Source organism: Rattus norvegicus, chromosome 17, assembly GCF_036323735.1.
Source record: "Rattus norvegicus strain BN/NHsdMcwi chromosome 17, GRCr8, whole genome shotgun sequence".
NCBI lineage: Eukaryota > Metazoa > Chordata > Mammalia > Rodentia > Muridae > Rattus > Rattus norvegicus.
In genome coordinates, this window is record NC_086035.1 from 27,530,027 (window position 1) to 27,557,060 (window position 27,034).

The 27,034-nt window shown below is 46.8% G+C and overlaps 1 protein-coding gene, 2 long non-coding RNA genes and 1 other non-coding gene across 4 annotated transcripts in view; 1 reads left to right on the top strand and 3 right to left on the bottom strand.

The window, feature by feature from the left end:
* Window positions 1-27,034, bottom strand: part of Tpi1l2 (triosephosphate isomerase 1 like 2) — a 923,619-nt gene that overhangs the window by 222,647 nt on the left and 673,938 nt on the right. The window lies entirely within an intron of this gene.
* Window positions 13,238-13,403, bottom strand: LOC120098041 (U1 spliceosomal RNA). Its single transcript, XR_005495971.1, has one exon. It is a non-coding gene; the product is annotated as a U1 spliceosomal RNA (small nuclear RNA).
* On the top strand, window positions 16,844-24,278 carry LOC120097796 (uncharacterized). Its single transcript, XR_005495545.2, has 3 exons — window positions 16,844-20,078; window positions 22,190-22,245; window positions 23,123-24,278. It is a non-coding gene; the product is annotated as an uncharacterized LOC120097796 (long non-coding RNA).
* On the bottom strand, window positions 22,561-25,996 carry LOC100910628 (uncharacterized). The gene is made up of 3 exons (XR_360955.5): window positions 25,599-25,996; window positions 25,103-25,300; window positions 22,561-23,237 (listed from the first exon to the last, which is right to left on the bottom strand). It is a non-coding gene; the product is annotated as an uncharacterized LOC100910628 (long non-coding RNA).

Consider the following 27,034-nt stretch of genomic DNA (forward strand, 5'->3'; position numbering starts at 1 on the left):
CACCCATAGTATACGGATATGCAGGCAAAACATTCTTACACAGAAAATAAACATTATATATACTATATATTATATATGTGTATGTGTGTGTGTGTGTGTGTGTGTGTGTGTGTGTGTGTGTGTGTGTGTAAATTGCACTCAGATCCAGGAATCTTGGGTTCATGAGCAGTGAAGCCTGGAAAGTCTGTCTTCTAGCCCCCTTTCCCCTTGTAGGTCTACAGGGCCACAGCTTACTCCAGCGTTGGGTCAGTGTGACATCAGAGTCCAGGCCTTGTGGCACCCTTCCTTCTCACTGGCTAATTCCAAGCTGGTAGTGAAGGGAATCAGGAAAAAAACCTCTGCTGGTGCCTGTTATCAAGAGCAAGCTGGAATCACAGGGCCAGTCACATGTGCACGGAGCCATATTGGATTTGGGCCTAGCCGCTTTTTGAACTGCATGGCTCAAAGTGACTAGGTGACTCTGGGCTGTTTGGCCACAGAGACTCACCCCTAAGATGACTGCCTTAAGTCTTAAGATTGTTGAATGAAAGCCTCTCCCATGAATTTACAGCACAGGAAGATAACATTCAAGGGATGCCTCAGCTCGAACAGATACCAGTTATCTCCTCAGTCTACACCCGGTGTCTCCACCACCTGACCTCATCGCCTGACCTCTTTGCCTCCAGCTATCACTGCCTATACCCTCCTCTCCCCCTCCTTCATGTTTCACAAAGGTCACTCCCCCTACCTGAAAGCCTTAAAAGCTGTAACGTTCATCCCAATTAACGAGACCTTGACAACAGAACTTTTGCTTGGTCTCCTTCTTCTCTTCACCCCCATTTTGGCCCACAGGTAGAAAGCCTCTTCGGGACCCTGAATAACTGGGTCCCCGCTGGTGGGGACACACATGCACTCCCCCTTTCTGTCTGGGAAAGGACCAGCAACAGGGCAGCAGGCTGCAGCAGAGAGGGTTGATATCTGACCTGGAGAAAAAAAATTCCAGCTGGGCTTTCAGGCCTCAGGCTCCCAGGCTGGGGAGGTAAAGGTCTGTCTTGGGAGGGGCTTGGCTTTCTTACAAAGGGCCTGTGTTACCTGAGGGTGTTTCTATACAGCTCTGGTCAGGCGATGGCTTCTTTGTGCTCGAGTTCTCCCAGGCCAGGACTTCAGGGTGGTACTCCAGCACCCAAGTAGACAGGTCCCTGGGGGCCACTCCCAGGTAAGGGGCTGGAGATTCAGGCATTCAGAAAAGATGGCTGGCTGCCTAAGAACTGGTAAGACAGGTTTGTAGGCTGGCAGCTGCCAAAAGATGCCAGGAGGCCAAGGTTGGGAGAAACGTTAAGAAGGGGCAGGAGGCAGTGTCTGTACCTGGAGTACTAAACTCTACAACGGGGAACCTCCCTTGGGTATGTGGTAAATGGCAATCTCATCGCTGACTGGGAATCAGTCAACCCAGAAGAGTAAAGTCTGAACTGGGTTTCTCCAGGGCCGATTCTACCATGAACACGTTATGCCATCTGAGAACACGTTCCGACCCAAAATGTTTTCAAGCCAGGAGTAAAGCGCCGAGGGTGTGTGGTGGTGGTGGTGGTGGTTTATTGAAGGGACAATCTTCCGGTTGTGGAGGTGCGAGGTATGTCCACAGATGCTCTCCTCGGAAGTGGCTGCTACAGTTCTTGGAAGCTAGTTCTGTCCTTCAGCACGTCACAATGCTCAACAGCCCCGCCTTTGCCAGCGCACTTGAGGATTGATCCCATTTGTTCTTCTAAAATAATTTTTCGAGGAGAGACGAGGATTCCTCGGCCTGTGCTATTTATGGATTCTGCAGCCGAGGAAATACTTATTTTAGAACGTTTGTCTCACTTGCAAGAGATTAAATACGATGGGCGTGGTGGCTCCTGCCTGTAATCCCAGCATGTGGGAGACTGAGGCTCGAGGATAGGGAGTTTGAGGCTAGCCTGGGCTACATAACAAGGAAAAAAAAAAGTGGCTGCTCCAGAGCAGTTTTTGGTTGTGAGGAAACACGTTAATGTTTGTCAGAGAAACTAAATCAAACGGCCTAGCGAGAATCTCCTGACCCACACAGCTTTCCGGCTGCCTCCCTATCACATTTTCCCAGAACCTCTGGCGGGGAGAGCCGGGGCAGCCTGTTTGGGGTATCCCTTGCTCCATGCTTCCTTCCTCTGTAGGGTTCAGCCGACCTGTGCCAGGCCAAACATTGTTCTCTCCTTCCTCGCTGGAGGAAAGTCCCTATGGCCCACATTTTCTGAGCCGTGCTTTTCCACCCTTTCGTAGTCTCTCACTGTGACCTTGAGGGGCAGGGAGAGGCGGCTTTGTCAGGGCACATTTCACGTGGAGCCAGAGCCCTGGTATCTGTGCCCTGGTGTCATATACTGGCTGCGGCCAACATCCTACATCCTTCAGTGCTGGCACCTGCATCTAGGTGTGAGTAGCCGTGCGTGCGTGCGTGTGTGCGTGTGTGTGTGTGTGTGTGTGTGTGTGTGTTATTAGTGAAAGGCTCTGAAACGAGAGACAGAGGAAGAGAAAGCACATAGAATCAAGTGACTTTTCTATGTCTGCCTCATTCTCACCAAAGTCAGCAATAAACCCTGGACACCCCGTGTGTGGAAGTCCAGCCTTGCATGGAGAGAAGGATGCTAGGAAAACAGCAAAGAATAGAAGGAAGTGTTGCTTTATTAGAGGAGAGAGAACAGGAAGTCAGAGGAGGAGGAGCAGGCTGTGAGTACCCCACACAGCCAGGTCACCAGCCTTGGGACTCAGGGCGGGAGGGCTTCCCTCTTGGGGCCCCTCTCACGGCTCCTCTCTCTGCAGCCTCATCTCCCCTCACCCTGGTCAGGGTGGCAGAGGTTTTCCAGCATACCTCATCAGATGAAATGAAGGGGAAATCTGATTTGCCTCTAATTGGACTTACTGCAATTAGGGTAAAGCTGGCATGAGGGGGCTGTCAGATTTTCAGGGCCGCTTCATCACAGTCCTGGGAAATTCTGCCAGAACTCAAGCGGTTGTAAATCAGGACATTAACCTACAGTATCATCTTTTTTTTGTTTTTTTTCCGGAGCTGGGGACCGAACCCAGGGCCTTGCGCTTGCTAGGCAAGCGCTCTACCACTGAGCTAAATCCCCAACCCCCAGTATCATCTTTTAAATCAGGCCATTTTGCATGAAAATAACCAGTATATGAACAGACACATTATATGATGTATTTATATCATATCCATTTATATATAATAGATTCCACACAGTATACAGCTTGTGTGTGGTGTGGTGTGTACCTTCTAACTGTACACTAATCATTTCTATTCACTAGGAGAGTGAGGTACACATCCATTTATGTATTCTGTACATATACTATAGATAGGACTGGAGAGATGCTTAGTACAGACTACTTGCTTAGTATGTGAAAGATCCTGAGTTCAAGTCTCAGAATTACAAAGAAAAAAAGACCTCATGTACATATACATATACATATATTTATATACACACACATATATATACACATATATACACAGTATATATATGGTATTTATATATAGATATATAGCCTGGCATATATATATTATATAATATAGAATATTTTTTAAAGATAGGGTTTCTTGCTGGGAGGTGGTGGCACATGCCTTTAATCCCACCTCTGGGGAGGCAGAGGCAGGTAGATCTCTGAGTTTGAGGCCAGCCTGGTCTACAGAATTAGCTCCAGGGCAGTCAGGGGTACCCAGAGAAACCCTGTCTCAACAAACAAACACACACACAAGCAAGCAAGCAAACAAACAAACAGGACATGGTCTCTCATTAACCCGAAGCTGACTGATTCAGCTGGGCCGGTTGGCTGTCAGGCTTCAGGGATAAGCCTGTCTTCCCACTCTCACTGGGCTTAGAGGTATGTGCTCCCACACTAAGCTTTTCACTCAAGTCCCCATGCTGGTTGTGCAGCGGTCCCTTTACGGATTGAGTCATTTCCCCAGTCCCAGGGCCACCACCTTCATTCAACATTCCACACGTCTTATTTGTTTGTTATCTGAACAATAGTCTGAATGTTTCAAACACCATATATGTGTACGTGTGTGCGTGCACATGAGCATGTGCATGTGTTTGTGTATGTGTGTGTGCATGCATGTGTGTGTATATGTGCGTGTGTGTATATGTGTATGTGCCCGAGTGCATGTGTGCATGCCTTACGTGCGTGTGTGTGCACACACGTGTGCACGTGTGCGAGTGTGTGTGTGCCAGTAGCACCAGTAGCACCAGCAGCTCAGAGTGCTGTAGCTCTTAGGCCACATGAATGAGTCTTCCCCTCCCCCAGGGACAGAGCCTGCCACCTGCTTCGGTATAGCAACTGCCATGTCTGTTTCCATTTCTGGTGCCCAGTGACCTCGAAGAGAGCTGTTGAAGAGAAACACACAGACACGTGGTCTTTATCAGCTGGTGGGAAGCTGCTTAAACACAATGTGGCCTCAGTGTTTCTGGTCACAAATGTAGCCTCCTTGGTGACAATGTTTCCCTCTGGGTGTACTAAGAAGGACATATTTTCTACTGTAAACCTTGTCATTTCTTTGGCACTCACCCACTCCAGCAGATGCTTCTAGACCTGCTATTCCGCAGGTTCAGGACTGGGCTTACTTTGTGACCTGGGCCCTTCTGTGTTATTCTCCCTCAACCAGCTGACTGACTACTGTAACCCCCAAGGTATGCAGACCTTCCTGAAGGGGCCAGAGACATGGGGAGCATGGCCTGGCAGGGAAGCCCCAACTCCTTTAGTTCTGAAGAAATCTGTTACCCAAAGCCTAGTAGCTTTTGTTCTGAGGTTACCTGCAAAGAATTACACACGATCAAGCCAACCAAAATTCTGGCATAGAAGGGAGGGGAGTTACTCTCCAGGCCCCACCCCTTACTAAGGAGACGTAAAGGAAGAAGAATCTTTTTTTTTTTTTTGGAGGGTGTGGCCACTGGAAGATTTTCTATGCTCCGGTGGATGGCTTCATGCCTGTGTACCCCTGGACTTATTGGTTATCAAAAACAAAACAAAACAAAAAATCCGATGTTGGAGAAGAGATATGGGGTGTGGTCATATTTCATTGGAAACATAGGAAATTCTCAAGAATAAAGAAAAATGTGTGGATATATAATAGATCCAACTATAAATTAGAAAAAACGAGAATTGTCTTATAACGAGTTCATTCCCCTGATAGCCCCCCTCCACGGTGACAACAGTAAGCTACAGTTCTCTTACTAGGTCCCCATCTTCCAGGGCTGTACTGGGCAGCACCGTCTTCTGTCATCGGCTTGGCAAAGAGACCAAGCTCTCCTAGTCTTTTGCTCTCAGTTTGTGTTGCCGCTCTGCATAACCTCACCTCTAGCACCAGTGAGACCCTACTAGCAGCTAGCAGTGTCCTACTGCTTGTTTCCCACACATGTTCCCTTGTCCCCACACATAGCTTATGAGTACTGAGCATTGTCACTTCACATTCTTTCTAGATTATTAACACACGGTCATTCCCCCTAGTCACAGGGGATTGGTTCCATAAGTCGTGGGGATAAAAAAACTATAGGCACTCAAGTACCATGTATCAAACATGGTGTCTTTGCACAGACTCTGCCACTCCTCCTCCAATCTCTACATTACGTATAATATTGGTCACAGTGTGTATAGTTGTTGTATTGCTTAGAGAGTCGTGACAAATAAAACTTCATTATGTGTTCAGTGAATACACAGTTTTTTGAATATTTTTCAATGTATGGTTAGCTGAACTCACAGATATAAAACCAATGTACATAGAGAGCAGACTCTGGTGTGGGGTGTATGTGTGTGTGTGTGTGTGTGTGTGTGTGTGTGTGTGTGTGTATTTTCCAATGTATGGCCAACTGAATTCATAGATATAAAATCAATATACATAGAGAACAGACTCTGGTGTGTGGTGTGTGGTGTGTGGTGTGTGTGTGTGTGTGTGTGTGTGTGTGTGTGTGTGTGTGTGTGTATTTTTCAATGTATGACCAGCTGAATTCATAGATATAAAACCAGTATACATAGAGAGCAGACTCTGGTGTGTGGTGTGTGGTGTGTGAGGGGGTGTGAGTGTGTGTGTGTGTGTGTCTAGTAGTTGGCAATCTGGTTAGCAGTAGGAAGCATATTGACAGGCATGCATAGAAAGGATCATTTAGGTGACAAGCTTTCCTGTAGGATTGTCTGCTCAGTCATATGTAAGGTCATACTCTACTTTTTCCCATTAGATGGGTGTGGTTTAAGAGGAAAAGAAATGGCTACAGGAACAGAATGGACATTTGATGCCTGGGGCCTACACGGTGGGAAGAGAAAACTAACCAGAGGAATGGATTGGGACTGGTTTCTATTTCTGTCTTATAGATAGCAAGCCATGGCCCACCGTAGTGTCTCTTTATATTCTGCCCTTCTCTCATCCATGTTCCTTTCAAATATTTCCCCCAATCTCTATCCCTCACCATTCTGTGCCCTCCGTTCCAATGAAGATTTCTGGGCTGGAAACTGAATCGCGGCTTGTCATTTGTAAGGTGGTTTTCCTTTGTTTGTGTCTCACTAGATGATGGTACTGGGGATTGTGAGACACTGTCAGCAAGGAGTGACACATGATGTAACCATGGAAAAGCACACTACTCAGTCGCTAAGCCTTCCAGTGGTCAGAATGCCCCTTTGTGGTTAAGCATCCTTGAAGCTAAGGTTAGTCTTTCTGTCAGTCAGTCAGACGTCAGATGTTCAGGCCTGAGAATGCTCCCTGCTGCCAGATATTAACACTAATAAAGGGTCAGCATCCTCAAGAGACTCCCAGCCTCATTATAATATCATTTGCATGGTTGCTTTGATTCCCAACTCCTTGGGGGCTTTTCAAAAGGATCATGGTAAGATATACCTTCCAGGGGAGATCTGATCCACCGTGATGGGGGGGGGGGGATATTACCTCATGACATGGGATCTACCTCACAAATATTCATAAAAAGTCTTTAAAATCCAGAACATAAAATCTAGTACCCACTGTGGGGTGCTCCCCTCCAGTATAGTGTACCGTGGACTGTACCTCATCTTGATAAATAAGCTTCTTTGTGAACTGTCTCCAGCTCCTGGATGAATTCTTTCCTCAGAAGATGAGATTGAGGGAAAACCCTTTAGTCTGTAACAGACAGTGTTTAGATTTGCTGTCAGTTGACTTTGGAAACCTTACGGTTGCTGAAATAGTACAGCAGTTTTTGTGAGTGCCCGCTCTGTCAGGAGAGGATACAGTCCCCCCCCCTTTTTTTTTATCACTTAAAGCACTGTCACCATCTACTCCAAACCTGTTTGCCCCTCTATCTGGGTGGCTATGGGCCAGGCATTCTCATCCTTGGATTTTTTGTTTGTTTGTTTGTTTGTTTGTTTGTTTTTTGCCTTGATTTCTTCTTGACTCCAGCAGCGTTTTCTGTTACCCAAATCCCATCTTCACCTCTGCCAATGCCCCCATCTACCTCTGGGCTCCATGCTCTGTAATCTGTAGATTGCATGTGCCCACGGGCATTCAGGGAGTCTCCCAAACTGTCATGTGGACCCAGCTGCCAGGAGAGGTGTTCTAAAGGGACACACAGAGCCTTTTGACTCTGTGCCCTCAACTCCTAGTGAAGGCTCCCTAAACTTTATACAATCCGTCCAGAAAACAGAGCCTCATTGTTTTGACCAACACAATGCCTAGAGGTACAGAATGTTAACTGTCATACGTGACCAGAAAGAGCAGTAGTGTCACAATTCCCAGGACAGAGCAGCTGGTCCTGAGAGTCGGTTGCTGGTTCTTTTCTTTTTTGAATCTTTTACCTTGTTTTGTGTCTATTTGGCAGGGCCGGAGGAGGAGGGGGTGTTAGCATCACTGAGGAGTGTGAGGGGTGAGGCCCAGCTCACGAATCTTAGCTTTCTCTTTTTGCATAGTGTCATACCTGACTGAGCCTTGAAATTTCCAGTTTACCTGGGATGGGGTCCAGGTGAGTGACAGAACTTTCAGCTAGAGCCAGGTCAGACTCTCTAAGCCTTTGCCTTCCGGATCCTTCCAGATGAAAGCTGTTTGCATCAGTCAGATGAGTGGAAATGGTCCTGTTGCTTTGTCTAAACCAAGTCAACCAAGAATTTGATCTATATCCTTGGTCTAGATCTTGGGTCTCAGCTTGCTTAACATCCTCAGTGTAGGGGCAAGGGGACGACGGGGGGGGGGGGGGGTGAGGGATGGGGGTGGGGTAGGGTGGTAAGGTGTTACATATTCATTAGGGTAACTGAGTTCCCTTGGGAACTAAACACTTTATTACTAGACCACAGGTAACCTGGCTTTAAGCAACTAGACTCCAGCTATCGGCAAACTTCTCAGCCCCCACGCAGTGCACCAAGTTGAAAGGCAAGCCAAGGCCATGCAGATCAACAACCTTACATAATACACCAGCTTGTTCGTGGTGATTAAGTACTGAATTCTCACTGTTACCCAAATCTTGGTAGGTGTACTAGTTCAAATTAATATTTCTAAAGAAGTCTGTTGGTATCTGTCTTCATTTTTCTGGAGTTGGGGGTCTATGGTAGGAGCTCATAGTTTAGCACAAAATGTGCATGGTGGCAACGTGTTTCGCAGTGATGTGTGTAACTGATTTGTATGGGTTCCTTGTGAGATTTTTTTTTTAAAGTGTTATGGTCTGAACATAATAGGTTTTAGGGGAAAAGTACTTGGTGGGTCTCGGCCAAAGTATGCAGAAAGGATCGTATCACATGACAGATCTCACACATGAGACTTGTGAAAGGCCATCTGGAAGTGAGAACGTGAGAGAGAGATAGAGACAGACAGATAGACAGACAGACAAGGAGACAGAGAAAAAGAACAAGAGAGCCATCTGAGTGGAGAGGACCTTTCAAAGAATTGGCAACTAGCGATGCCATAGCTTCTGGTTCTGAGTCCCTGAGGGCAGACTTTGGGAACACCGGATTTCTAACAGAACCTGAGGCCTGGCACATTGGGCAAATGCTCGACCCCTAAGTTGATCTGCCATGGTAGGAGTGAAATTCCACACCAGTGAAATTGGCAAACACTACTGTCAGCAGCAGAAGAGGCCCTGGGTCCTGAGTGAGGGTGTATTGTTGGCTTGCTCATATCAAGGCCTCTCAGAGCCTCAGACCCACAGGAACTGGGAAAGCCTTCCTCTGGTTCAGATGGTGACAGAGTGCACAGAAAGCCTCAAGGGCATCTCCCCTCTCCCAGACGTTCACAGCCTGGGACTCTTCTGCAGAGATCTCCCATGAAGACTAGCGAACTCCTCATCTCACATAATAGACACACTGAGCTTCCAGGTTGCAAGCTGCTGTATCTCGGGGCCAGGATCCGTCTGTGTATCTACCCTCTCTTCATTCCCTTCATACCCCAGTCAGCTTTCCAGGACCAAGCTATGCAGGATGCACTGTATGAATTACATCCGGGCGTCCCCCACCCCTCCTCCCTTCTAAATCCAGTTTACCAGTTGACTTAGACTGGAAGAGTCTGGGAGAGAGAAGGCACCTAGTTATGTCCCTGAGCTTTTTTTTTTTTTTTTAACTCTTGCATTTTGTCAGTGAATGACTCATCATGGAACAACAAGAAGAGAAACGTATAGTATATTAAAACCAAAGTAGTTCTTCCTAAAGCAAAGAATTTTGTGAGGAAAGCTCTGTTTGGTGGTACAGCCCTGTTACCCCAGATATCTGACAGGCTGAGGCAGGCGGTTCTCAGTGAGGAACCCTGCCTAGCCTCTGTGTGAGCAGAAGCCCGGATGGAGCGACTTACTGAGATCCCGCCTCAAAGTAAGAGATAGAAAAGGGGTTGGTGGTGTGCAGGTCTCCGTGGCAGACGTGAAGCCTGGGTTGCGCCCTCAGTATGAACGAAGAACCACATGATGGCAGTTCTGCCAGACTCAGAAAGGAGACATTGGCACTGTGGAGATGCTGCTGGTACTTGGCTGGGATACAGCAAAAAAGGAAAACAACAGTTTCACCACGCTGCTGCTGCTGCTGCCCAGCTAAGAAGTATCTCCTGACTTTCTTCAGACTCAGCCACATCAGAAGGAGGCTGGCCCGGAAGTAGTTACCATTTTACTCTCCTTCCCATCCTAGGGCACAAAAGCTACAGCCTTGCTTCATGAAGAAATACCCGTGGAAGAATGCTAAGTGGCTGGCGTTAGGCCTCTGCATCTCTCAGATTTTGCTGCTTAAAGGCCCTTAGGCAAATACTTGGGAACGAAACAAATGCCTGTAGTAGAAGGAGGACATTTGAGATTCTTTTCCCTTTAGTGGCGTGAAGTAAGCAGTCGCTGTACTAAAGGAGCTGAAGTGGAAAGCCCCTCCCATCTCCATTATATTGTCTTATGGAGAAATGAGACGTCCACATATCTTCTCGGATGTCCTGTGTTCCATTGGTGTTTCTTGCTGTAGTCTCTCTTGTGGAGAGGGAGGGACAGTTTCCTTTTGAGAGCAATGAGAGGAAGCCCCTGAGGCGACATCTGAGGTCTAAATGGCTGGGAGGGACCAGCTTAACAAAATCATGGAGGAAGAAGAAACTTAGAGATGTACCCTCTCTGTCCCCTTGGCAAGAAAGGAAGGGCAGGTGAGGGAACAAGGCACAGAGAAGATGCCAAGCAGCCACCAGAGCAGTCACACAGCTCTGGCTGGGGCCCTTGTCAGCGAGGGCAGGCATGTAGTTTTGTAATAAAGAGATGTTTCAAGTCCCTCACTTTGGTGGGGCAACCAACAATAAAAATGGCCTTCCAGGAGTTGCCTCAGACATCCCTATTAACAGACATTTTTATTTCATAAGCAGGGGTAGGGAGCCCTGTGATCTGGGTACTCAGAAGGCTGAGGTAAGAGAATCCTGAATTTGAAGCTAACCTGGGCTACATAGTAAGTTTCAGGCTTGTCTGGGCTACACCGAGTGAGACCTTGTCTCAACAAAACACCACCCAACCAAACAAACAACCAACCAAACAAACAAGGGAGTTTTCATCAGTGGATAAATGGGTAAAGGAACTTTATTCATAATGAAACACCAACCACTTAAAAGGGTGGGACCCTCTCATTTAACAATGCAGATGGGACAGGCAGATGCTCCAGAAGGTGAAATAAGCCAGACAGAGGAAGACCAGCACTTCGTGATCTCATTCATTTATAAAAAGGTGATTCAGGCCTATGAGACCTCTCAACAGCTTTCACACATTCGCCACCAAACCAAAAAAACTCAGTTCCTTCTCTGGGGGACCTACATGGTGGAAACAAAGAACTGACTCCCACAAGTTATCCTCTAACTTCTGCTTAAGTGCTCAGCGGATGTGTGACACCACAGACACACACACACACACACACACACACACACACACGAGAGAGAGAGGGGGGGGGTTATGTAACATCTACAACATCTAGGGAGGATGGAGGGAGAGAGGACAGCAGGTCCCAAAACAGACAGGAGGAGTGAGCCCAAGGCACTCGGACTGCCCTGTGCAATTCGGTAATTGTTTTTAAGGAACTAGGGAAGAGTTGAGTGTGGTGGTCCATCTCTGCAATCTCAGCTCTTAGAGGCAGATGGTGTAAAATTATGGACAGTTAGACTCTGGCTGATATACACAGCAAGTTCCAGGCCAGCCTGGGCTTGTCTGTCAAAACAACAACAAAGACAGTGACAATGAGAAAAGGGGGCTTCAAATCTTCCCATCACAAGGAATGAGAACTGTTTCTGGAGAGGGATGTGTACTTGCTCCTGTTACAATCTGGGCTGTGTGTCAGGTTATCACACTAGATCCCATACCAGTGGCAAGTGCTGTATGTCAGGCTTAAGAAGAAAAATGACTAATACACAACGTGTTCTAAGATAGAAAGATAGCTAGCTAGTTAGATGATAGATACATAGATGATAGATGATACATAGATGATAGATGATACATAGATGATAGATACATAGATGATAGATACATAGATGATAGATACGTAGATGATAGAGATAGATGCTAGATAGGTAGATAGATAGGTAGGTAGGTAGATAGATAGATAGATAGATAGATAGATAATGTTCTCTGGAGGTGGGTTCAGTATTGTCCCAGGTATATTCTTTGTAGTTAAAATAAGATACAATACTGCCTCCCTCCCAACCCACACATCCATACCTCTCTCAGGGACACCCCACCACACAGACTCTGAATCAGAATCCCATGGTTACCAGTCAGCATCAGTTTCAAATGGCACCTGGGCATCATCTACCTGATGAGATGTCTTGGATGCGCTAATATCATGTTGGGGACTGAGGGAGTAGGCATTTCTCACTGACTGGTTGGTCTGTTTTCCTAGAAAATACAAAATGTCTAGAGTGTGTGCATGGGCCATCTAGCCTTCAACCTAGTTAGAGCCTTCAGCTCTGTTGGTTTGATGGATTGCAATTTAGGGACTTTTTTTCCCCTCCAGATTCATTTTAATCTTCTCTTTCGTCCAAATTGCTCTTGCACTGACCCTTGGCATGTGATCTGACACTTGAATCTCAGAGAGAGAGAGAATTATGAAGACACACACACACACACACACACAGAGAGAGAGAGAGAGAGAGAGAGAGAGGGAGAGAGAGGAAACAGAGATAGACACAGAGAGACAGACAGAGATAGACAGACAGAGACACAGACAGAGACACAGAGACAGACAGACAGAGACACAGACAGAGACACAGAGAAACAGAAGAGGGAGAAAGGAGAGAGGGAGGGAGGGAGAGGGACTTCAATATAAAACAAATTCTGGTTTGCCAGAGGAAAGAGAGCTAAGTGATCTCTTGAGAGTGGAGGCCAAAAGTCATCCTCCGGAGAGCCTTGGATGCCATTTCGATGAGTGTCATGGCTGGTCAGGTGGTGGTGAAGAGCCTTAAAGGAATTCTGAACTGGAGAACAACACAATCACACTTAAGGCTCTGAAACGCCTCCACTCGTGTAAGTGGGGAAAGGGACAGGCCAGCTTAGTATCACGGGTGGAAAACGTTACTTCAGTGCACAGTGGCTTACACAACAGAGTGGTTTTGGAGGAGGATTCCCGGGCCTGCTCATCTGACAGGCGTTGGTGCAGGGTCTCCCAGGAGGCCTCCATGAAGATCCGGGCAGAGGTGCCAGCACTGCCTGGCTTGACAAGGGCTGAGTCCATTTCTAAGTGGCTTACTGTCGCAGAGTCCAAGTCCCCAGAGGGACTGTGACTGATGCTCTGTTCCTTTTTTTTTTTTTTTTTTTGCCAGGGGAGAGTGCGAACGCAATCCCCCACTACCACAAATTATGCAGTCGAGTTTCCCCGCATTTGGGGAAATCGCAGGGGGTCAGCACATCCGGAGTGCAATGGATAAGCCTCGCCCTGGGAAAACCACCTTTGTGATCATGGTATCTCCCCTGCCAGGTAAGTATGCTCTATTCCTTTATACAGGAGCCTGGGCATAGGCTCTCAAACACCAGGCACATACTTTCAGGGGTAGTCATGCATGCATGTGTGGGAAAAGCTGCTCCCTTTTAAATGACTGTGCCCTTTAAATGGCTGTTAACATACTTTCAAAGTGGGGGTTTGTTTCAGGTTAGGAATCAGAATCACCCTGATTTATTCTTCTGAGGTGGCCTGGAGTAATCTGTATTGATTACCACAGTAAATTCTCCAAGCAGAGCCTTGCGTCCATTTTGAAAAGAAATATATATGGCAGGCTGTGGTGGTATACATCTTTGATCCCAGAATTCAGAAGGCAGAGTCAAGTGGATCTTTGTGAGTTTGAGACCAGCCTGGTTTACATAGAAGGTTCTAGGCCAGCCAATGCTACAAAGCAAGACCTTGTTGAGTTGGGGGGGGGGGGGCTGTTCATTTGTTTGTTTGTTTTTAAAGCAATATATAAAGAGGCATGACCTGAATAGAGAATGCTCAGGAATGTGCATGTCTCGTCATGTGAAGGCCTGTCTGTCTCTCTTGTGTCAATACTCATAAACATCCTCAATAAAAGTCCCTTGCCCTTTGCTTGAGGAGGCATTGCTTTTGAGAGTAATCTCCAAGGCCAGTCATGGTGGCACACGCCTTTCATTTCAGCATTAGGCAGAGGCAGGCAGAGCTTTGAAGGTTCAAGGCTAACTTGGTCGGCATAGGGAATTCTAAGACAGTCAGGGCTGGGTAGAGACTCTGTCTCAAAAAAAAAAAATTAAAAAAACAAACAGAAAACAAAGCAAAGCAAACTAAACCAAACTAAGTAACTAATGATCTCTAGTACAGCATTCGCACTGGGATCTATTGATTCCGTTACTGCTCTTGGCATTCCCCAACAGAAGCCCCCGTTACATTCAATCTCAACTGCTTGAGTATTACCAGGATGAGCTGTACCCAAGACGGATGATCTGGGAGCAAAGCAAAAGTGGCCATATGGTTACAGCCTGACCTTATTTTAGCCTTATTGTGTGTACTAGAGAAGGACATTAAATTTAGCTCACATGCAAGAAATAAAGGGGTTAGACACAACTTTCCAAAGAAGATGGGTCAATGAAGTGGTCATCGTAATTTAGACATCTCTTCTTCTACTGAGGATTTAAATAAGAGATGGTGTGTGTGTGTGTGTGTGTGTGTGTGTGTGTGTGTGTGTGTGTGTGTGTGTATGCACATGCATGCTTGTGGAGAGAGACAGACACACACGCAGAGGCAGAAAGACAGACACAGAGACACAGAGATGAAGAGAGGTCAGGTGCATTGTGAGCACAATGGGTCTGTCTGTGGATCAGAGGGCTACAGGCATATAATCTATGTTTGTAGAGGAGATGGTCTTGGTAGAGGGGTAGTGTCCCCAAGATTCAGCCATTGGGGGTGGGGGGACCTTACTAAGGCTGTCAGACAAGGTTCAGGGGTGGTGGGGTAGGTGATCATGTCTGTTGTTGTTGTTGTTGTTTTTGTTGTGCGGTTTTGTGGTTACTGTCCATGTGGTAACCTCCAGCAGAATGACTGGCTTGACTTCTGTGCCTCAGTTCCACCTCCTGAAAACCAGGCATCAACCTACCCACCTCAGACAGATACTGGGCCATATGACAGAGTGTCTCTACATACTTTGCACAGTTCACAGGATTTAATAAGTGCTCAATGAGAGGTGGTTATTGACTTTAGCAAACAACCCCTTGGCTAGAGTTTAGGGTGTGGGAGGAGAGTGGAGACAAGAACTCACTGAACAGGCTGTGAGGACTTGAAGGATTTTGAGCTGGAGAGGCTTAGAGTCTATTTGAGAATCCTAATTAGCAAGTGGATTGTAGGCTTGTGTGTGGAAATCGGGGGGTGGGGGGCGCTCTGGCTTTCTTCACAGGACCCTGGCACCATGATCTATATTGACTTTGCTTGTCTTTATTTCTATCGGCATCTTGAAGCCAGTGTGCTTCAGGGAAAAATGACCACTCGTACTCTCAGTGGGTCTGGCCAACACCAAATACAGTGAATGATGATGTATAAGAGATCCAATGTTCTGCTCCCTGCAGGAGAGCATTCTCAAAGAGGCCAGTTTCTGATTGTTCTCATCCTCCCTGCCAGCTATTAGGGACCTTCTGGGAAGGACACAATTTTCTAAACTGACTAGACCATGGCTATCTCAAGATGGTCCCTCATCATGAGGTGCGGGGATCTATGTGAGACAGGTTGACAATGAGCTAAGTCATGCCTAACAAGATGGACTTTGTTAGGTGGCTTCATATCTTTGAGTGAAAGGTCAAGCAGTGTGGCATGTATACAACTTTCAGTTACAGTACTCCTTGCCACGATAAGTTCTATCCAAGATCATCAGATGGGCAATGAGTGCAATATACCTGATGATAGCTGATGAGTCTCAGTGATGCCCAGAGACTACAAGTTCCAGAATTCATTGCACACGGTCCTCTGGGTATAGCTTCTATTCAAAGAGAAGCCCTGGAGGTTCTCCCTGCCTACCCTAGAAAAGTGCTTCCTTAACTTCCGGCAAACTGGGAGGTGGCCACCCAACCTGATCTCAGGAATGTTCTCTGTTTAGTCATTAATGGAGACTTTTGGTTCTCGTGGCTTCTTTAAAGCCTGATGAGGTAGGACAGTCAGGGCCTCTGGCAGAGCATGGCCTCGCGGCTCATTCATTCAGCCAGGGACCAGAACTCTGGCAAGATTGAGGTTTTTGTCAGATGGGAGCCATGGAGTGAGTTTTAAAAAGTGAAAACAGATGTTCTTCTCTCCAGTTGCTTCAAATATGTGCAGAGACGTGGGGGAGGAGGCTGTAAAAACGTCACAGTTCTTGAATCCCGAGGCCCAGATTTATGCACCCAGTAACCCTGCACCGTAAATCCACCACCCTTGAGGGAGTGTCGGCTTCCGAAGGGGCAGGCCCAGCTGTGGTGCTGACCCAAAGAAACTGATGGATGGGGCAGGAGGGATGTGGGTAGGAAGCCTGTGAGTGGGGAGTCTGAGAATGGAGATTGCTTTTCAAGAATTTTCAAGTGGGCAAAAGAGTTTTTACAAGGTTGGTTGGGACACTGACCTTCTGAAGAGATAAGCCAAACTCTTTTACATTTTTGTGGAGGAAACTAGAGGGAGGCAGATGAGAGCTTCCTGGGTACAGAACTTACACGCACAGCATTTTGGTTGAAGTGCTAGAAGGAGAAGGCTGGGCCGGACCTCAGAAGCCGGGGAGGCCTGCACGTACCTTGAGTACCATAGAGACATCATACTTAAGCTTAGAGTGGTTATTCTGTTGGCTATGGAAAGAAGAGATTCCAGATGACAATTTAGGGACATATATATATATATATATATATATATATATATATATATATATATATATATATATATATATATATTCCCAGGCTTCTGATGACAGGGGCATGGATGAGGTGCATGCTGGGACATGGAACGTGGTTGGTCAGACGTTCGTCCACCTCCAGAGGTCCTGACTTAAGCAGTGGAGAAAGTAAGGATGCCATCAAGTCAGGAAATCCTGGAGAAGGATGGAATTTGTTGGGGGAAAAAAGCTTGACTCTGGCTATGTTGGGTTAGCAGTCCTTACAGACATCCATGTGAACATTTTAAACAAACAAATAGAGACCTGGGCTTGAAGACAAGGAGGGAGGTCAGGACTATAATACCAATGTGTGAGTCATATTACAGAAGATGGAATTAGATTATTGACTAAAAAGCTAGAAGCAGAAGTTTTTGATGGGCTGCACAGTTCTCTGGTGTGGTTGCTGTCTCTATGGTCAGTTGTCACCTTCTGCTGCTCTATGTCGCATTATCAGGGCATGGGTGAGCATATGCGGTCTATTCCCATTCTCCATCTGTGTCCTATATCAGTCCTTAATCTTTACAGTTGAAACAGGAGGTAGTGCTACCTACTATGTGGCCAGAAAGTACCTTGACCCTAACAAGCAGAATCTGTTTGTTTGTTTGTTTAATCTGGCTCAGTTTAAGTCAGGGTTTCTATTCCTGCACAAAACATGACCAAGAAGCAAGTTGGGGAGGAAAGGGTTTATTCAGCTCACACTTCTACATTGCTGTTCATCACCAAAGGAAGTCAGGACTGGAACTCAAGCAGGTCAGGAAGCAGGAGCTGATGCGGAGGCCATGGAGGGATGTTACATACTGGCTTGATTCCCCTGGCTTGCTCAGCTTGCTTTCTTATAGAACCCAAGACCACTAGCCCAGGGATGGCACCGCTGACAACGGACCCCACCCCCACCCCCTCGATTACTAATTGAGAAAACGCCTTACAGCTGGATCTCATGGAAGCGTTTCCTCAAGGGAGGCTCTTTTCTCTGTGATAACCTGAGCTTGTGTCAAGTTGACACACAAAACCAGCCAGTATAGGCCCAGATTTTTTTGCTCTCAAAATGTTTCTACAGTGGTGACAATCTTATTATTTGATAATAATCAAGTCACTCAGCATGAATGATTGGCTTTTCCCTCTCAACCATATTGCTTGAGGTGTCACATGAGTTTCTAGTTCTAATGACTAGGTCTGGCTGTTTACAAACTCTTTCCAGGTACGCGTCTCGCCAGCTGATGGTCAGGGATTACCAGTCACCATGGCAATGCTTAGACTGTCCCTTCCCATGCTCACGGACAAGGACTCGGGTTGTGGCCTCCCATTCTGTTCATGCTTCTGCCTCATGAAATTTCCGTTCTGTGCGGCAACTATGTTTTCCATTTGTTCTAATTAAATAGTAGCAAATGTTTGTGTCTGTCAATTCCTTACATAAAATCACCCAGGCAGCCTCCTCCCTCCCTGAAGTGAAGCTGACAACAGATGCAAGGGTGTATTGTAGAGTTAAACAGTGTGCTTGTGTGACTGAAGCCAGCACAGAAGCACTGTGACAACTGGACGTCACCCTGGCTGTGGAGTATGTGTGTGTGTGTGTGTGTGTGTGTGTGTGTATGTGTAGGGCGGTGACAGTGTCTTACTGTGAGCACATACTGGCTTCTTCTGTTAGATCCCAGAATGACACCCTTTTTTATTCTACCTGTGAGCCTCCATCCCCTTCTGAACCCACAAAGCCCTCATACGACCCACAGCAAGGGCAGGGGTCAGGGAAGGCCTAGACAGGGGTGGGAATATTTGCAGACTCTCTGGCTGTTTTTCTTTGGCCTTTGCGGGCTTATCTGGGTTACTCCTGAGGCTGGATCTTCAGATTTCCTCTCCACTTTTCTTGCAGGTGACTGGGAGATCACTTAAATGTAAGCGACACAGGGATCCTGGTTCCCTTTTGTCTTTAACTTTGAGGCAACATCTTACTAAGTGTCCCATGCTGATCTTGAACACACTCTGTAGCCCCAAACAGGCCTTGGATTCAAGAACCTGCTTCTTCTTCCAAAACACACGTGGAGCTGAGGAGTAGCTGTAACTCTAAACTCGAAGCTGTGGGCTGTTTCCCAGAACCTATCCCAACCTCGGTCAACTTTCCCTCATAATCTCCTGTCCCAAAGTAGATGACTCCGTCCCTTCCCGAACTGATTACTAGACAAGGAGAATGAAATCAGCAGAATTGCCTTAGACTAATCAAGATTCATTTACTGACATTGGGGGCAAGGTTGTTCTTTCCTTGTAACATGCCCCTGCGATGGAATGCAGGGAATTCCATGAAACGTACAAATACATTTTAAGGGTGTGGGGCTGGGGAGATGATTTCGCAGATACAGTGCTTGCGATCCACACATGAAGACCAGCACCAACAGAAAAGGCATGCACTGCAGCCCTACACCTAGCACTAACGGCAGAGGTGGGGTCCCCAGAGCTCCCTACCTATCCTGTCTAGCCAATTGATGTGCTCTGGGCTCAGTGAGTGACACTACCTTAAAATACAAGTATATAAAGATATATAGACAGTATAAAAAATAAAAACAACAGCTAAGGAGGGGACTTGATGTTAACCTCTGACCTCCATGTGCATGTGTACACATGGACAAACACATAATCACACAATACAACGCTAATAGTAATAATAATAATAATAATAATAATAATAATAATAATAATAAATGTCAGAAAGATGGCTCAACAGGTAAAGGCACTTTCTGCCATTCCTGGGACCACATGTTGGAATAAAATAACTCCTACAACTTGTCCTCTGACCTCTATACTCCCTGGTCAATGTATACACACATACCCACCCCCCCCCACACACACAGAGTAACTAAACGTAATAAGTACGGTAATAGGCATCAGTCTGCTGTAGTGACTACATCACTCATAAGGAAAGTAGCTAGCTGTGAGGGTGGCAAGCAAGCCAGGGAGCACCATCTTGTCACCATTTCAGGTTTCTGTGTGTTTGAGTTCCTGCCCTGACTTCCCTCAGTAGTGGGCTATGACAAGGCCCAAACTGAGACAGCATAGAATTCATTTCCATTTTCCAAAGGAGGAGACAAGGACCTAGAAGTACACTCAATGCCCACCCAAGGCTGCACAGGCAGCTCACTCTAGGCTTTATTCAGTCACCAAATAAGCTGCTGCTGGCTCTTCTTGTCCTAGAGTCACCTTTCTTGACAATGAATTTGGAATTTGGCTAAGACCTGCTTCTGATGTCTTGGTGTCTTGTTGCTGAAGACGACTGAAGGCTAAAGGCCAGGTAATTCACATGAAGGAGAGGTCTGTTTAGCACATTGTTCTGAAGGCTGAGGCTTGCAATATCCAGGGCCTAGTACCTGGTGGAGGCCTTCTTGATGACTCCTAACACTGTGGAAAGTATCACAAGGGGCTACACAACAAATGTGCTAACTCTTTTCCCCACCTCACTCTCACCCCAACCACCCTTCCCCTGAGACAGATCCTGAAACTTGCTATGTATCTGAGGCTAGCCCTTAATTCCTGAACCTGTCTTCTCTATTTCCCAAGTACATGGGTTAAAATGTATACTCCACCATGTCCAGTGCTTTCTGTCTTACAAAACTATGAATTCCACTGTGGAGATTCACGTTCATGATGTCATCAAATCTTAACTATCTTCCAAAGGACTCACCACCACGAGACCTCCAAAGACATGAACGTCATAGGGACACATTCCATCCCTAGAAGCTGGTTTCCAGAATGCGTGAAGCTTTGAGTTTCGGAAGAGCCATACACACTACCATAGGCGCCTTTCCCATGCGTTAAGATTCTAAGATGTGAAGATGATGGGCTTCTGTTAGGTTTCAAACAGCAAAGTGGGAGCTTCCAAGAACAGCAGGGTCTTAGTTTATGTACAAGGCTGACTGTAGATCCATCTTGACCTTGAAGGGCAGGTGTGCTGAGCAAAGTCCGCTGTGCATCTTCCTTGTGCCTGGAGGTTTCCAGGAAGTGAAAGCATCCTTCTGTAAGTTAACATGCTGAGAATCCAAGTGGCTAGATTGAGAAGGTCTTTCCTGTCTGCCTGAGGTCACTCTCAGCTGCCCTGGTGGACATGTGTGAATTCTGAAAGCCTCTTAGCCAAGGGCGAGCTGTGGCTGTTCAGATATACAACCACTTTTTCTTTCTTTCTTGTCATCCACCTTAGACTGGAAATTCTCTGTAAATCCCTATCTGCTTCCTTTAACACTTTTCTTTCACAAATATATATATGTGGTTTGCCCTGAAGTTATCTGTATTTTGATGCTAATTCCACTGCCCCAAGGACAGCTGCCTAGTCACTTACTCAGAACTCAGGTGACTTCACCAGAACCACCTCCCCATTGAATATGTAAAGTACAGGTGAGGGGCAGGTACAGGATAGAAGGAGGCCTGTCATTGGAGGAAAAGGAAGGATGGGAGGGAGAGAAGTTTGAAGGAAGAGGAGGAGACTAGGACAGGAAGAGACAGGAGAGAGGAGGGCTTTGTATGTTTAAGTGGACAATTATAGCTCATCAATTGGGTCAAAGATTATTGTGTTGTGTGTTCTTTTATGTGAGGGTTTGAGTGTAGGAAAGTGTGCGGCTGGGATGTGTTTCCGCTAAGATATCTAGCAGATATCTTGGGGCACTGCAGTGCAGACCAAGCGGGTGAAAGACAACTATAATTATTTATTTTGTTATTTTTACAACATATATATATACATACATATATATATATACATATATATATATATATATATAGAGAGAGAGAGAGAGAGAGAGAAACAGAGAGAGAGAGACAGAAATAGAGAGAGAGAATGTGTATGGGTATATATTATATTTATGTATATATTATATATGTATAATATATTTATATATATGAGTATTTTACCCACTTGTCTGTCTGTGCTGTGCCCTCCAATCCTCTGGAACTGGAGTTACAAATGATTGTGAGCCTTCATGTATGTGCTGGGAATTGAACCTGGGTCCTCTGGAAGATCTCTTAACTGCTGAGCCATGTCTCCAGCTTCCTCCCACTTTTGGACTTAGGCAATTTTATCTTGATTCCCGCCTTCCTAGTGCCTCTGGTTTGCTTATTATTTTCTTTTTTGTCTACCTTCAACTTATCCACAGCCCACCCCTGATCCTTACTCGGTGCAGATCTCTCTGTCTCCTTTTGTGCAAAGGCTTTACCTTCTTCCTAGACACTCACTGCTAAGACCAAGATCAGGTAGTAGAGACTTCAGAGTCCCTGGGCAGTGGAGGGAAGCAACCTGAGGAGATCACTTCTTGGCCCAGTTTTGTCTAAAAATTTCATCACATGTCCCCAACTTGAAGTCATAAAGGTCACACTTTCCCAAGTTCAGTGTCTTTTTTTTTTTTTTCTTTTTTTCAGAGCTGGGGACCGAACCCAAGCGCTCTACCGCTGAGCTAAATCCCCAACCCCCCAAGGTCAGTTTCTTAATGCCTAAAGACGACCATACATTTAGGGTGCCAGAGGAGAGCTTTTGCTCCTTGGAGCTGGAGTTACAACAGTTATGACCCTCCTGATGTGGGTGCTGAGAGCTGGACTCCCATCGCTTGCAGGAGAACTACTGCCTTTAACAGCTGAGCCATTTCTCCAGCCTTCCTTATTCTTGACAGAGTTTCTCACTAAACCAGAAGCACACTGATTCAGTTAGGGTGGTTGACCAGGAAGCTCAAGGGATTTGCTGTCTCCCTCTTCTCAGCATTGATATTACAGGTACATGCCACCACACCTGGCTCTTTTTTTTTTTAGATTTATTTATTTATTATACACAAGTACATTGTAGCTGTCTTCAGACACACCAGAAGAGGGCATCAGATCTCATTACAGATGGTTGTGAGCCACCATGTGGTTGCTGGGATTTGAACTTGGAACCTCTGGAAGAGCAGTCAGTGCTCTTAACCTCTGAGCCAGCCCCACATCTGGCTTTTATGTGGGCACTGAAGATCCACACTCTGAGCTTCATGCTTGCATAGCAGTTTATTGATTGAGATAATCACAGTCCCTAGTGATAAGATCTTACAGTCAATATTGGTCAGAAACCATGAGTATACCTAATATTCATTAAACACTTACTGCTAGCTGAGCACAAGACACTCAATATTTTAGCTACACTATCTTACTTAAGTCCTGCAGTAACACTCGGAACTTGTTGCTATGACTACCACTATCTTAGAAATGAGGAAGGCAGTTGATGGAAGGGAAGCACGAATCCAAAGTGCTGTGATGAAGATGAGGTCTCCATGGTGAGTGGGACCAAACACCTAACAGTGCAGGGACCCTTCTGTGGCTGTCTCATAGGGACCGTGGAGCCTGCAGCTGAAGTGACAGCCTCTTTCAGGATGTGTCCTCCTTCGTACAGTGCGCAAACAGGTCAGAGAGGCTCCAGGCAATGTGGAAGAGCTGTCTTCTCTCTCTGGGTAAAGTCAGTTTATAAAACAAACAAATTAAACAAATCCTGTGAGTATTCATTCCACGGAGTTTTTGCCCAAAGCTACAAGCATCCGTTTGAGGTTTTAGTGACAGCAGCAGTGGGTTAGGCCATGAGTGTAGTGATCAGTCCGCCATCCTTTCTGGGGTCAGCAGCTAATGTTATGGCTCAGTATTTAGCAGGTTGGAAGAACTGGGTTTACCGTATATTTTGGAGAGTCTTGAATGGTTGTCCGTGAGAAATTTAGAATCCCTGGTTCAGTGTTATAGAAAATTAGAAGGGCTTTGCCAATGATGGCAAAGTCTTCCACGAACTCTGTTAGGTTCCTAGCCACTGTGTTCTCACTGTGAGTGATGGGTCTATCTACCAATCCAATTTAGAGGTCCCCTTAGTCCCTTTTCACTTAAGTCACGAAGCTAAAGGAGAGTCCCAAGAGCAGATCATGAAAGACACAGACACGGAATGGGGGGTGGGGAGGAGGGTTGGCCCAGAAATAATTGAGAATTGTGCTTAACAATCTCTTGACCAAGAAACATTGAATATGATGACAAATTCAAGCATGGGATGGGGAGGCTAGCTGGAGTCTTAGGTCACCTGCTGTAGTCAGGGCCAGGGCAAAGAGCGCTTCTCAACAAGGTATAAATGAGACTGGGTGCTGGGAAGGAGGTGAACAGGCGCCTTGCCCCAGCCTGCGCTTGCTGCCTGGGTGAACAGTGAACGCTCAGTGCTTGGATTTGGTAACCTGTCACCTTGAGCCTTTTGGACCAGAGCCTGTCACATGAAGGTCTTCCAGTCCCATGACTGTGAATCAGGGCTGTCCTCCAGGGGCTTGGGAAAAGAAATGAGTAACCAGATTGTACCAGACCCTCGACTGTCTCCCAGTGACCTGCACCCATGCTAGGCCCAACCCTGGTAGAAGACTTGGTAAAAAGCTCCAAGGCAGGAGAGGCAGGAGGCCACTCCTAGCTGCCACTGGGTCCCTTCTGTTGTGTTTTATTTAAAGAAAAAAAAGAAAGAAAGAAAGAAAGAAAAGAAGAGAAGAGAAAAGTAAGAGCCAAGGGTGTGTTTGGTGTGGTACCGTGGGAGGGGGCCTCTGCAGGCCCATGCTGAGGCATCCCTTCCCCCAGTGTATGTTCTTAGGAGAGTTGGTTGTTTCAAGTCTAGGCGTTTACTTAAAATCTACATCCAGGACAGCTCCAGAGAGGCAACCCACAGATGTGGCACCATCACCTCTTTCTAGTTTTTTTTTTTTTTTAATTAAACCAAAAACGGAGGAATGTTAGCATTTCTTCTAGGCTCTGCCCCACAATTACCTGGCAACAGCCAGGTATGCCTGACTCACTCTAAAAGGAGTTGTTCATCTCCTCCTTGATCTCTTACTCACTCTGCCCCTTCTCTCCCTGACCCCTTTCTCGAGTCTCTCTCTCTCTCTCTCTCTCTCTCTCTCTCTCTCTCTCTCTCTCTCTCTCTCTCTCTCTCTTTCTCTCTCTCTCCTTCCCAACCTCTTTCCCCTTCCCAACTCCCCTTCCCTGCCCTAAATAAACTCTATTCCTACTATTGTATGGTTGGTACCTCAAGGGGAGGGGATGCCTCAGCGTGGACTCACTGAGCCACCCCCTCCCACCTCACCATACCTGGCTCTCTCAAACATATCCTCGGCTCCCTTTCTTTTCTTTCTTTTCTTTTCCTTTCTTTTCTTTTCTTTTCTTTCTTTCTTTCTTTCTTTCTTTCTTTCTTTCTTTCTTTCTTTCAATAAAACACAACACCTCAGAGTGTGCAGCTGCTGGGGGATGCTCAGTGGTATCTCTCATTTGTCCGGTTGGAAGGAAGGAAGGATGCTGCTTTCTTACCTCGGAGGCCGAGGGTTGCAAGCAGGGTGTGTGACAGATACAGTGTGATCAGAGCCTAGCGTCTGGTCTCAGAACTGGGTCACCTTACAGAACAGCACAACGACGACGTGTCCCGTTTGCTGGGATCAGGTTTCGTCCTTCCTTGTCAAACCCAGTGGTGCCCCCAGGCTGCTGGCAGCTCCCAGGCGCTCCTTTGTCCTAGAGTTGCAGGAGGCCAAGGAGCAAAGTGACACAAAAGGCTGGGTGCCCAAGCTCCCCACCCTCTCTCTGCTCAGCTGCGCTGGCTCTGCCAGGGTCCTCTACCCAGGGGGGTTCCAGGGCAGTAAGGGTGAGATCTGCACGGCCACCGCCCAACCTTGCCAAGAGCTGGGGATTGGAGGGTGCCTCCCCTTCCACCACCCTGGATCTTTCCAACTTGTATTTCTGCTGACGCTGGAGCCCTGGTGCTTTGCCTTTAGAGACACCCTGTAATTGAAAGGAGAGGAGCGAGAAATACCTCTTGCTGCCTGGGCTCCCAGACAGACACTTGCTGCCCTCTAACGGCTTCTGCCTGTGAGTTTCCCAGGCACAGGCCTTCCTTCCTGTAGGGTCTGTGGTACGGGTTTCCTTCCCTCCGGTTAGCAGGCCCTTTTGCCTACAACTGCTGAAAGAGTCAGCCGTTTCTCATCACAAGGAAAGATGTCAAAAGTCAAATCGTGCTGGTGTGGCTGGCTCGGAGAGAAAAGGCTGGCTCAATGTTTCATTGCTGGTCCCGAAATAACCCAGAGTAGCGTTTGCGTGGCCTCTGCAACCCCGCTGTCTTCAGAAGGGACAGCTCCTCCTGTCTTTCTGCCCTGCTGCAGTTCTGAGCAGCTTCCTATACTGAGAGAGGAAAGCACACCACTGTGGCAAGAGCCAGCAATTGTCAGCAAGTTGTGCACACAAAGGGGCTTCCTTTTCCTGCCTTGATGGGGATGGGGGTGGGGCGAGAGCTGTGGACCAGGGTTCCCTCCCCTGACCTCTTCTTAGGATCCTTAAGAACCTGGAGACTCGGGTTGGAAAGAGTCCAGTTCTGTGTAGAGAGGAACCAAGCACTTTATGAAGGAACAAAGGTTAGAGATATGGCAGAAAAACCTGGGGCCCTTGCCCATTTTTGGTAGTTGGGAAGCTTGGCCCCAGATAGAATGGAGACACACTGAAAGCAGACAGCCGGGGTTTTGCCCCCATCAGTTGAGATCTGGCCCAGAGAGAATGGTGCTGTGAAAATACTTTATGACTGGTTGGGAAGAAAAGTGGATGCAAAAATCAGAGCCCTTGAGCTGGAAACACTGTGAGGAGTGAGGCTTCTTGGTGGGCACGGTGGGGGGGAGGGGGCTGTCATCTTGAGATGGAGTGCAGGATGGACTTTCTTTGGTTTTTGCAAAATTGAGGCTTGGTGGTCCCATAGGGATGAGGGTCACCAAGGAACGGGAATTCTGTAGGGAGTTCTGTGTGGGGCTGGCAAACTCCTGCTCTCCTCTGCAGAATGGAGAAGGGATGGGAGAGGCAGGAAGTGGAGCTGCTGGGCTGGAATTTGAACGGACACGGACACGGACACGAATGAGCATCATTAGTGGTCTGCCGGGTCGGGCTTTCACTTTGTGGGAAGGGAAAAGAAGCACCTACTTTTTTTCTTTTCTTCTTCTTCTTCTTTTTTTAATCTGGAGTTTAAGTTGCAGAGGTTTGAGAAATGAGTTTTACTCTTTGGCTACTCGACTTTATAGAATCATCTCCCCCTCCTCCCTTTTCTCATAATGTTGAACAAATTTGAAAAAAAAAAAAAAAGAAGAAGAAAGTTACATTAAGGGTCCAGTGTGGTGATGCAGGTCTTTAATCCCAGCACCCGGAAGGCAGAGGTAGGTGGATCTCTGTGTGTTCAAAGATAGCCTTATCTACATAATGAGTTCTGGGACA